This window comes from Podarcis muralis, chromosome 2, assembly GCF_964188315.1.
Source record: "Podarcis muralis chromosome 2, rPodMur119.hap1.1, whole genome shotgun sequence".
Classification (NCBI taxonomy): domain Eukaryota; kingdom Metazoa; phylum Chordata; class Lepidosauria; order Squamata; family Lacertidae; genus Podarcis; species Podarcis muralis.
The window spans coordinates 9,267,112-9,279,076 of record NC_135656.1 but is presented as its reverse complement, the minus strand read 5'-3'; the positions used below and the strand labels follow the sequence as shown (position 1 = coordinate 9,279,076).

The 11,965-nt window shown below is 50.0% G+C and overlaps 1 protein-coding gene across 1 annotated transcript in view; it reads left to right on the top strand.

Annotated features, from left to right (window-relative positions):
• MAP3K12 (mitogen-activated protein kinase kinase kinase 12) overlaps positions 1 to 11,965 on the top strand; it is a 122,970-nt gene continuing 111,005 nt past the window's right edge. The window contains exon 1 of the mRNA XM_028721558.2: positions 1 to 504. The gene's annotated coding sequence lies outside the window, so the exon portion shown is untranslated. The remainder of the gene's footprint in view (positions 505 to 11,965) is intronic.

Sequence of the window (11,965 nt, the reverse complement as noted above, 5' to 3'; positions counted from 1 at the left end):
CTCGCGCGCTTCCACGGGAGGCCGCTTCTCCTTTAAGAGGCTGGCGCTCGGCCGGCTCTGCCCGAGGCCGTCGCAAGTCCCCCTGGCCCAGGGCGTGTCTGTCCCCGGGGTGGCACCGGCCGCAGGGAGGGAGCGGAGCTGGCGGTGCTGATCGTGCGCGGCGGCCGGCCAGGAGCGCGCGGATCCAGGAAAGCGGAGAGGAAGCCCGGGCCCCCAAGGCCTACCCGGCGCCGGCTCCGGGAGGACCCCCTGGACGTCTCCATCTTTGCGCCGCGCCTTGGCCGCGGAAGATGCGCATCCTCCTCCTTGGAGCTGCTGCTGGCGGCGGCGGCGCTCGTGTCCGGGGAGCGCGGTGATTAGCCAGATGGGGACCGGCCTGCCCGGCTGACGGAGCGGGGGGAAAGGAGGAGGAGGAGGAGGAAGAGGAGGAGGAGCGGGCGCTTTTGTTGCCGCTGCAGCCGCTGGATCGTCGGCTGCGAGGAGAGGCTGCGCTGCCGGGCGGAGGTAAGGGACGGCGGGGCGCAGGATCCGCATCTGGGGTATCGGGGTGGGGAGATCGGGGTTAGGAGACGAGATGGATTATGGTGCGGGGTGGGCAGAGGCTCGGGCCGCCCGGGGATGGAGCTGGTGGGGGAGGGGAGGTCTGGATGGAGGGATGGATGGATGGAGAGGCAATGATGGCGCGGAGCAAAGGATGTCCAGTCCTGGCGAAAGGATGCTTTTTCACTGCTGTTGCTGCTGCTGCTGGTCCTCGCTAGCGCTTAACCTGATGCTGGCTCAGATCTCTGCTGAGCACCGCTTGGAGGGGTTCATCTTGCGTCCTCCTCTCTTTCAACACCCCCACCCCGCAAATATTTGGTGTTTCGGTTTGCCTCCACGGTGTGACTTTGCAGGAGGGAAAAGGCACGGCTGTGGTCTTTACTTAGCCCTACAAGTAATCTTGACGGGGAGGGGGGGAGGCAGAAGGATGCCCTCTCCTTCCCCACCCCCCTTTCCGAAGAGCAGCCCCCATCTCCCCCCCCACCTGCTTGGATGGTTACAGGGACGGCAGAGAGGGCGCAGCAGCCTCAATCGAACTGTGGATGAAGGATGGATTTGCGCCATCGGTGCCTTGGATTGGGTTTCACCTTCTGCGCTTCCTCTCCGCCCCCCCCCCAACCCGTCCACTTTGCTTAGAGCCAGAGATGGAAGGATGCGGCTGCTTCGAGGCCAAGTGGCTGGCCGGGGCTGCCCTCCCCGTGGCCTGCCTTTGCCCGCAGAGTGGTCCTCCTTGGGCCCGGTGTGGAGGATGCTGGAGGGAAAAGAGAGGAGGCGAGTGAAGGATGAGGAGGCAGATGGACCGAGATTCCCCAGGGCTGGCAGCTGGGGAAGGGGGAGGGGGAGCCAGGAGCCAGGCGAGGGGAGGGGAGAAGAGGGGATTCTGTTTTCATGGTCTCCAGCGCCAGAGCCATACAAGAGTTTTGTGTGCTTGCACCTCTCCCCTTTATCTAATTTCGAATAACCACTACTAGATTATTATTCCCGTTTAATTCAGAGGGGCTGCCCCTTCAAACCTGCCTGACAACAGCAACCTCTGCTGTGGAAACCCTGCCCCGACGATTAGATGTTTGGGATCTGCTATACTGTAGTTAATAATGAGGAAATGTACTCTGCATGTGCTCAGAGGCACACTCTCTCTTGTTATTTGTTGGCTTTGTCTTTCAGATCTGGTGCTCCAAAACAAACAAAACCCCACATTCAGCACATATTTCATGCTCTGAGAAAAATTACCACCACACTGGCCCTATATTTAGAATTGTGAAAACAAATTAGAATCCCCCCCCCCCTTGGCCTACAAAACAAGGAAGGCCACCCTCCCCCCTCACTTACCGTTTTTATATTACCCTGAATATGGGATTCACTAGATTGTAAAAATGGTGTTACAGGAATTCAGGAATACAGTGAATTCAGGAGTGTATTGCTAAGGTTGTGGAAGAGAACAGCTGTAGTCTCCTCTTCCCCCATGGAAGAACTATGACTGTTGGAGTCGGGGGGGGGGGGAGATGTTTTTTTAGGTAGGGAGAGTCATCTGCTGGAGCAAAGGAAAGCAAATCCACCCCCACCCCCCGTCCATTCTGCTTTTCCATCCATCTGTCTCATTTCAATAGTCTCATTATGCAATCTTTGGTAGCTTCCCCCCTATTTTTTTATTATTTTAGGATGGGGGGGGGAGGGATGGAGGGAAGCCTCCCACACTATTGGGTGCTATGAAGCAAAGAGTCTCAGCTGGGGCTTATAAACTAGAATACGGACAATAAAGAGTCTCCTTTTTTGCCACACACTTCCTCTATGACCTTGGGAAAGTCACTTATCTCCGGTAGGCCTCCAGCCCTCCACAACAGGCATGCCACATGGCTATAGGGTGGATGGGGGTTATGTTGCTGTATTCACCAAGTGGTTCCCAACCATCTTAGGACTATAGAACCCCATTTTTCAAAAGCCAACCCCCTACCTTTGAAAATGTTGATATCTCTATGGTAGCTTTTGTTACGTGAATGGTGTTATGGGATCTGTTCATCCGCTGCAGTGAGAAGGTTAGGATCAGCATGTATTTCTGATATGGAGCTGGGGGATGTGGAAGCACAGAGGGGTTTAGGAGAGGATGCCTTTAAGCAAGTTTGTGTTGTTGAAAGAGGGGGCACGGAAGTGCTTCAGGGCCTCATCCAGCAGGGGGCACTATGCACCCCCTTACTATCTTGGTCTGGTCAGATGCAACTATGCGAATCCTTTGAATCAATGCTTCAGAACACCGCAGCTCAGTTGTTTCGTTTTTGTTTTGTTTGACACCAGGGTTCCTTATCGATGTTTTTGGCATGTGGAGTCCTGAAGTGATTTTGGTACAAACCTGAGGACAGATGAAACCTCCACTTAGGGGTTGCACCTCTCAGACTGAAGGATTTTGGGTTAGAATAAACTGTATATTGACCGGCTCATATGTGTTTGGGAAAGGTCTGGGGTTAATTTATCTACCAGGGCCATAGCTGAAGGATTTGCTTTGCAATACAGATGGTCTCAGGTACAATCTCTGGCATTTCCAAGTTGTGCTGCGAAAGACTCGTCTCTGAAAGAGAGAGAGGCTCTGCCAGTTCGTAGAGATGATGCAGAACTAGCTGGACCAATGCTCCAACTTGGCATAAGGCAGCTTTCCATGTTCCTATGTTTGTTCCCAAGCTGGAGATGTTCTGTCTCCAATGTCCCCAGCAGGATGCCTCTGAAGACCAGCTGCTGGGAATCGCAGGTGGGCAGGTGGGCAGGTGGGCTGTTGTCCTCAGGTTCTGCTTGCAAGTTTCCTTTAGGCATCTTGTTGACCACTGCAAGGCCAGGACACTAGACTAGATGGGCCTTTGGCCTGATACAGCAGGACTCCTGCCTATCACAAGCCTTCAACAGTTTTAAAACTGGCTATACCTACGGTGGTGAGGGATGTGGGTGGCGCTGTGGGTAAAAGCCTCAGCGCCTAGGGCTTGCCGATCGAAAGGTCGGTGGTTCGAATCCCCGCGGCGGGGTGCGCTCCCATTGTTCGGTCCCAGCGCCTGCCAACCTAGCAGTTCGAAAGCACCCCCGGGTGCAAGTAGATAAATAGGGACCGCTTACTGGCGGGAAGGTAAACGGTGTTCCGTGTGTGGCTCTGGCTCGCCAGAGCAGCTTGGTCACGCTGGCCACGTGACCCGGAATTGTCTCCGGACAGCGCTGGCCCCCGGCCTCTTGAGTGAGATGGGCGCACAACCCTAGAGTCTGTCAAGACTGGCCCGTACGGGCAGGGGTACCTTTACCTTTATACCTACGGTGGTATCTCCAACCGTTGCTCGGTCCCTGCTCCTGCCAACCTAGCAGTTTGAAAGCACGTCAAAGTGCAAGTAGATAAATAGGTACCACTCCGGTGGGAAGGTAAATGGCGTTTCCATGTGCTGCTCTGGTTCGCCAGAAGCGGCTTAGTCATGCTGGCCACATGACCCGGAAGCTGTATGCCGGCTCCCTCGGCCAATAAAGCGAGATGAGCGCCACAACCCCAGAGTCGGTCATGACAGGACCTAATGGCCAGGAGTCCCTTTACCTTTACCTGTATACCTACAGTGGGATCTCCAACTACCACAAACAAAATAATAATTCTGTTTGAAAGATAGGGACATGCTTCTGTGTGCCCACTGTACTGCGCAGCAGGGAAGGCAACAGGGTACAGTGGTACCTCGGGTTAAGTACTTAATTCGTTCTGGAGGTCCGTTCTTAACCTGAAACTGTTCTTAACCTGAAGCACCACTTTAGCTAATGGGGCCTCCTGCTGCGGCCGCACCGCCGGAGCACGATTTCTGTTCTCATCCTGAAGCAAAGTTCTTAACCCGAGGTACTATTTCTGGGTTAGCAGAGTCTGTAACCTGAAGCGTATGTAACCTGAAGCATATGTAACCCGAGGTACCACTGTATTCGGTTTCTCTTTGGGTTAACTCTCAGTGTTAGAATAGAAACTCAGATATATAAGCAAGGTGCCCAGTGGCTCGTTAAACCAGGGTTACAGTTGCCAACACAGAATGTCTAGTTGCCATTTTGGGGCCAGTTGTATTTTGCAATGAGAGTTTTTTTGGTTCCTGCAATTCATTCTGATTGTGCAGATAAAATATCATGGATAGAATTCGACAGGATGTGTTGTTAGTGTGTGAAAAGAGGCAAGATCCAAAGATCCCTAGTTATGCACCTCCAGATGGCATCTTCGCTTGCAGCTGGTGAATTTCAAAAATTGCTCTGGAACACTTACATACATTATGAAAATGAATCAGTGGAAATATTACTGAGACTATTCCAACAGGTGGAAAATAGCATGTTCTGATCCCACTAAGTAACATGGAGCCAGGATTGTCAGGTAGATTTCCTGCCCAAACCTTTTGGAAATGATATAAATGTTGCATATGAGATGTCTCCAATAGTTGGTAAAATCTGTCTATTTTTTAGGCCATTTTGTCCTGCCCTTTCTTCCAAGCTACTAATGGATCACCTTGCTTCCCATTTTATCCTCACAACAACCCTGTGAAGTAGGTTAGGCTGAGACAAGCGACTGGGTCAAGGTCACCCAGGGAGCTGGGTAGATGGGTATGGATTCAAATCTGTGTAAATTCTACTTGCACACTGGCCCTCATTCTGTCAACCTTGGTGTTTATCAGCCTGGTGGGATTCAGTAAGAATCAAGTAAGTGCCTATCTGCATAACTCCACCCCTTCATTTGCATATCCCACCCTGGGTCCTGGGTCTTGGTGGCTCTAGAACATGGATTGTCAACTGAGCACTGTCCAGACATTGTTGGACTACAACTCCCATCATCCCTTACTATTGGCCATGCTGGCTGGGGCTGATGGGAGCCGTACTCCAAGAATTCAGAGTTGGCCATCTCTGCTCTAGAGTGTGACATGACGCAGAAGCTGCCTTTTATGCCGGAAACCAAAACAAAGAGGAGATATTGTTCTTCATAGGTGGCGGGTGGTAGCACTGGAAAGAAAATCCAAAAGTCCTGGCCAGCAAGACGTTGCCTCTAATTGCACATCACTATAAAATGCAGGCGATGCGGGGGGCACTGTGGGTTAAACCACAGAGCCTAGGACTTGCCGATCAGAAGGTTGGCGGTTTGAATCCCCGCGACGGGGTGAGCTCCCGTTGCTCGGTCCCTTCTCCTTCCAACCTAGCAGTTCGAAAGCACGCCAGTGCAAGTAGATAAATAGGTACCACTCTGGAGGGAAGGTAAACAGCATTTCCGTGTGCTGCTCTGGTTCGCCAGAAGTGGCTTAGTCATGCTGGCCACATGACCCGGAAGCTGTACGCCAGCTCCCTCGGCCAATAAAGCGAGATGAGCACCGCAATCCCAGAGTCGGTCACGACTGGACCTAATGGTCAGGGGTCCCTTTACCTTTAACTATCCCACATTTCTAATTGCGCATTAACGGGTTTCATCGCCATCGCTTGCCCCAAGCTCTCTTTTCATGAAACTGCTGATACCTTTTTTGTGATTCTTACTGCCTCAACAGCTGTGATTCCTGCTTTGCAGGGGGTTGGTCTAGATGACCTTTTAGCTCCTTTCCAGCTCTACAGCTCTATTATTCTGTGACAGGACTACAGTGCCCAGAGTTCTTTTGTGGGAGAGTTTTGGAACCCAGTTTACATCCATAGTGCAGATGTGCTCTAGAACTAGATTTCCTCCTTGAGCCAAGGACTGAATGTAAACATCCTTGCTCCGTGCTCTAATTGCCAGGCAACAATACCCCCTGGGTTAATTAAAAGCGCCAGCAATGCGCGTCTGTGTACAAATGCTCATTGTCCTTGCCGTGAGAGTCCCTCCTTCGTCTCGGTGGAAGCATGTGGTTAGCGTGGGTTAGACCTGGTGGTGTGCAAGATTGCTGTCACTGGGTTGCATGGGACCTACCACGTATATTCTCTTTGCTAAGATATTTGATTTCAGCCTGTGTTTGAGGCATCACACACACACACACACACACACACACACACACACACACTTGTGATTCTAGCAGATCCTTTAAGGAAAGGGTCTCCTGCTGAGGTTTGGAGGCAGCTGTGATTATGGATGTGTATTTTGGTCAGCTTGGCTTTGTTGGAAGCGATGCTTTTTTTGAAAACCGCATCCAGTCAATTCTCAAATTTTAAGCAGTGTTCCGGGTAGCGAAGGACAGAATCCGATAGGATTTATGACGGAAACTTGGCAAGACCGAAATGGCTCTGCCCAGAAGAACTTCATCTGCCAGCCAAGCTCAGCTCCAAAAGCTCTGATTTTGTACAGCCAATAGAATTATGGTGTGTAAATGAGGCAGAGAGGAAAGGATATCGGTTGGCCACGTTGCTTCTAACGTCAGAATGGTCCCAGACAGTTCAGATTCACCTGACTTTGCTGATATCATCCTGGCAAGACTTTGGGGTGGCAGAGATTTCTGATTCTGGGGGGAAAGTAAATCAGCCACCACTGCTAGCAGCTGGCTGGTAGGAGGGCAAAGTTTGTTCAGTGCCAGGACATAAACACAACATGCCCAGGGTGGCATATACCTTTTGATTTCTTTTGAATTGAGTTTTGGCTGGCGTACACCAGGGTGGAGAACCTGTAGGCCTGTTGTTGGGCTCTGATGATGGGAGTTGTATTCCAGCATCATCTGAGGGCTCCACGTAAGTCCAGCACTCAGGATCCATGCTGAAAGCCTTGCTGGTAAATATTCTGAATTTGCTGAAGGAAGGAGCAAGAATGAAAGAGTCCTACTGCAATATTTGGAAGATAGGAGGCAGACTGAAACATTTGATGATGCCGTGCTTGGTTTATATTGCTTAATAAAAGTGCAAAGCTTTGGTTTATGTAGCTTAGTAAAAGTGGAAAGCTTCTCTTCCACTATCATTTACGTTTTAAGATAAACTGAGAGTGTTAAATACATCTGTGGAGAAGATAAGGCAAGGAGTTCTGATTCAATTGAAAAGCCACTACCCTGAGTTGTGTCTACTCTAATTCTCCTCTCAGTAAATAACAGCTGGTGTTCTCTCACTTTTTACAGAAAACCTAAATGACATCATTGTCCAGTTGTTGCAGTACACTGATTTCTCCCTTGTTTTTCCACACCTGATTTGTGAATTTTCTACAACTGCAGAACCACCCTCTCCAGTGTAGACTCCTGTGCCTTTAATTAAAAGTTCCCTGTTTACAGGTCCTGTTACTTTATTTCTTCTTATTGAACATCAGGCAATCAGCGATGAGCAAATGGGACCTGCTGCAAAATGTTGTAGTGTGTAGTGCTCCTGTTCTGGGAGCCAGCCAGCCATGTACTTTTTTTTAAAGGATACTGTACTCCATTGCATTCCCTCTTCTTCTTATGTTATTTTCCTCCACCACTACCACCTTCCTAACTGCCAGTCAGCATTTCATGGCCACTGAGCTTCCTCATTAGTCCTCGTCAGGCTGTGTTTGAGGTCCCTCTCTCTTACATAAAATTTTATTTTTAAAAAATATGCTTCTGCAAACCAGAGTTTCCCTTAGCCTGCTGATCCCTCCTTGTTCTCTGTGGACGGTCCTTTTTTGGATACATAAAGATTAATTCATTTCTGCAGATGTGGCAGTAGATGTGCTAGATAGATATTTTTTCTCATGAATGGACTGAATGAGAGCCAATGAACTGAAGATTAATCCTGACAAGAATAAGGCATTGTTGGTGGGATGGGATGAATGGATGGGAGGTGACCTGCTTTTGATGGGACGACACTCCCTTTGAAGGAGCAGGTACATAGCTTGGAGGTACTTCTGAATCAATTGCTGTCACTTGGGCTCAGATGGTTTTGCTGGCATGAAGTGGCCTTCCATCAGCTTTGGCTGGTGGCCCAGCTGTGCCCCTATCTGGACAGGGATAGCCTAACTTCTAGATTAGTTTACTGCAACACATTATATGGCTTTGAAGACGGTTTGGAAACTGCTGTTGGTGCAGAAGTCAGTGGCCAGGCTGCACACCGGAGCAAAACAGTCTGAGCACATAACGGCTCAGGACTGCAATACCTCAAGGACCGCCTCTTTCCATATGAACCTACCTGGACCCCGAGATCATCTTCTGAGGCCCTCCTTCGTGTGCCTCCTTCTCAAGAGCTGAGGAGGGTGGCAACATGAGAGCAGGACCTTCTCTGCAGTGGCTCCCCATCTGTGGAATGCTCTCCCCAGGGTGGTTCGCCTGGCGCCTTCAATTATACACCTTTAGGCACCAGGCAAAAACATTCCTTTTTAACCAGGCCTTTGGTTGACCTGATTTACATCATATGCTCTTTTAAAATGTTGGGGGGGGGTGTTGGGGGGTATTAGGTTGTTTTTATTTTTGTTATGTATTTTGTGTTTTTATATCTTTATTTTATTCTGTGAACTGCCCTGAGAGCCCTGGGTATAGGGCAGTATATAAAATCAATCAATAAAAATAAAAAAAATCCTGGCCTGACTGCACTGGCCACCAATTTGTGCTGGTTTTGATCAGCTTTATGCAGCTCCAGAACCAACACCTCAAGGACCACCTCTCCCCACATAGAATCACAGAATTGTAGAGTTGGAAGGGACCCCAGGGGTCATCTAGTCCAACCCCCTGCAATGCAGGAATCTCATCTGAAGCATCCATGGCAGATGGCCACCCAACCTCTGCTTAAAAACCTCCAAGGAAGGAACTGACCCTGTGATCGTCATCTGAGGCCCTTCTCCGTGTGCCCCCTCCATGGGAGGTTCCAGGGGGAGGGCAACACCAGAACGGGGCCTTTTCAGTGGTGGCTCCCCACTTGTGGAATACTCTCCTCAGGAAGGCTCACCTGGCCCCATCATTTGGTTGCCAGGCAAAACCAGTTCTATTCCGCAAAGCCTTTGGCTTTTAATTATAGGTGGGCCCCTTCAGTGGGTGGGATGTTTTAGTTTTCTCTTTGCAAAAACAGTATATAATAATACAGTAGTAATAATAATAATTTATTATTTATACCCTGCCCATCTGGCTGGGTTTCCCCAGCCACTCTCGGCGGCTTCCAGCAGAATATTAAAATACAATAGTAAGTTAAACATTAAAAGCTTCCCTAAACAGGGCTGCCTTCAGATGTCTTCTAAAAGTCTGGTAGTTGTTTTTCTCTTTGACATCTGATGGGAGGGTGTTCCACAGGGCGGGTGCCACTACCGAGAAGGCCCTCTGCCTGGTTCCCTGTAACTTGGCTTTTCGCAGTGAGGGAACCGCCAGAAGGGCCTTGGGGCTGGACCTCAGTGTCCGGGCTGAACGATGGAGGTGGAGACGCTCCTTCAGGTATACTGGACTGAGGCTGTTTAGGGCTTTAAAGGTCAGCACCAACACTTTGAATTGTGCTTGGAAACGTACTGTGAAGAGCTGTATATGAAGAGCTGAGGGACAAAATTGTTCCCTGCACAAACCGAATCCTCTCTGGCTTTGCTGAGGAAGGTCTCTCGGGAGGCTCTGCCTGTTGTGTCCCAAGATTTGGTGCAAGGTAGCTCAGTTCCCTGCTGCTGGGCCCTCAACCAAAGACAGAGGCTTTGGGGAAGGGGAGCAGCTGAAGAGGTGGCTGATTTCTGCTCCATCTGAGGCAAAGTAGGCAGCTGGTCACTGCAGGGTCCTTGCTGTACCTTCTTGGCTTAATTCATCCTCAGGCAGAGGAGAGGCATGGAAGAGTCTCTCTCTCTCTCTCTCTCTGGGTGAGGGGGTGGGAGGGACAGAAGGCAACTGGCCAAAAGCCCTCGCAATGCAGTGAAAGCAATTGTGTTCAAGATGCTGATGTGGAAAAAACTTGCTCTTTTTCCCCTTATGGGGTATCCAAGAACCCGTATAGAGTCCTTAAGTGGGTTCCCTATCGGTAGGAGAAAATAACAGAGGCCAACCAGAGAATATTGAGAAGCAAAGCAGCTAGTAAGCCTGATCTTTACTCAAAGAACTGCAACAGGGGGTCCCCACTCACCACACGCAGGAGGGAGGAGGGACCCAGAACAATGGTGCGCAAGCCCTTATATAGACATCTCGCCTAGTTTGGCCAGCCATCTTCTTCTTCTTCTTCCACCCATCTGATTGGGTTTCCCCAGCCACTCTGGGCAGCTTCCAGCAAAATACTAAAAACACAGTAAAACATCAAACATTTAAAACTTCCCTATACTGGGCTGCCTTCAGATGTCTTGACTGTTTATTTTTCTGTGACATCTGATGGGAGGGCGTTCAGCACGGTGGGTGCCACTGTCAAGAAGGCCCTGTGCCTGGTTTCCTTGTAACTTCACTTCTTGCAGTGAAGGAACCACCAGAAGGCCTGGCATCATTGTTACGATTCTGAAGTGTTCAGCTAAGACAGGTCTGGGGAACTTCTGATCCTCAATATGTTGGGATTCAGCACCACCTTGGCTATTGGCCAGGTTAGCTGAGGTTGACGGCAGATGTAGTCCAGCAACATCAGGAGGGGGGGCAAAGGTTCCCCACCTCTGAGCTAAGATATTCTGGTAGGACTCAGTGCAGAGCACTTAGGGGATGAGTTTGGCAGTAGGAGAGAGCAGAGCATTTTCCTGCTGTAGCCCTAAGAAGTCAGAATGAGCTTCCTCAGAGTTACCTCAGGAAGTTCTCTAAAGCCCACTGAAGTCCATGGTGACAAATTTTTATGTTGCCCTGCAGCTGATTGATTGTTATGATCTATAACAATAACAAGAACAGCTAGGATTTAATTATCTTTGGGAGATTTGTATGTTTGAGTAATCATTTCTGAGCTGTGGTCAGATGTTTTAAATAAACTAATGCCCATTCTGCCCACGGCCGGTTCACCCATGAGGTGGACTGAGGCAGCCACCTCGGGCGGCAGAATCCCAAGGGCTGGTGCCCACACAGGGGCCCTACCCACCCTTGCCTTGGTTGCTGGAGAAGTGTCTGCTGCATCTGGGTTCCAGCGAGATTTTGCGGGCCTCTCACAAGACCCAGTTCCCTCCTGTCATTGCAGAGGAGCTCACCTTGAAGAAGTTGTGCCAGAAATTGTGCCGTTGTCATTTGTATTCCATCGGGTCAGTTTTGTGTGTGTGTGTGTTTTGGGCTGGTGAGTCAATTTCCCTCCCTCCGATCTCTGCTCTAGACGGGGAAATGTTTTATCAATTACCCCCTAATCTCCTCCGTTAACAGTCTCTCTCTTGACTTCCAGGAAGCGCCTCTCGTGTTTTCCCACCGCTGCCTGAATCATGATGTTTTACTGTTGAAATTTAATGACCGTTGTCATTGTTGTGACGGCAGCCCTGGGAGAAAGTGAGCACGGCAGCTTGGTCTGTGAGGCTCATGGTGCCCTGTGCAGTATTGCTTCAGTCCATACCCTTACAGACTGGTAAATGGCTGGTGTAACACAATGGCAGAGAGGCTAAGCTATGAATCATTGAAACATATGATTTTAGACTTGGAAGGGGGGTCCCAAGGGTCATCTA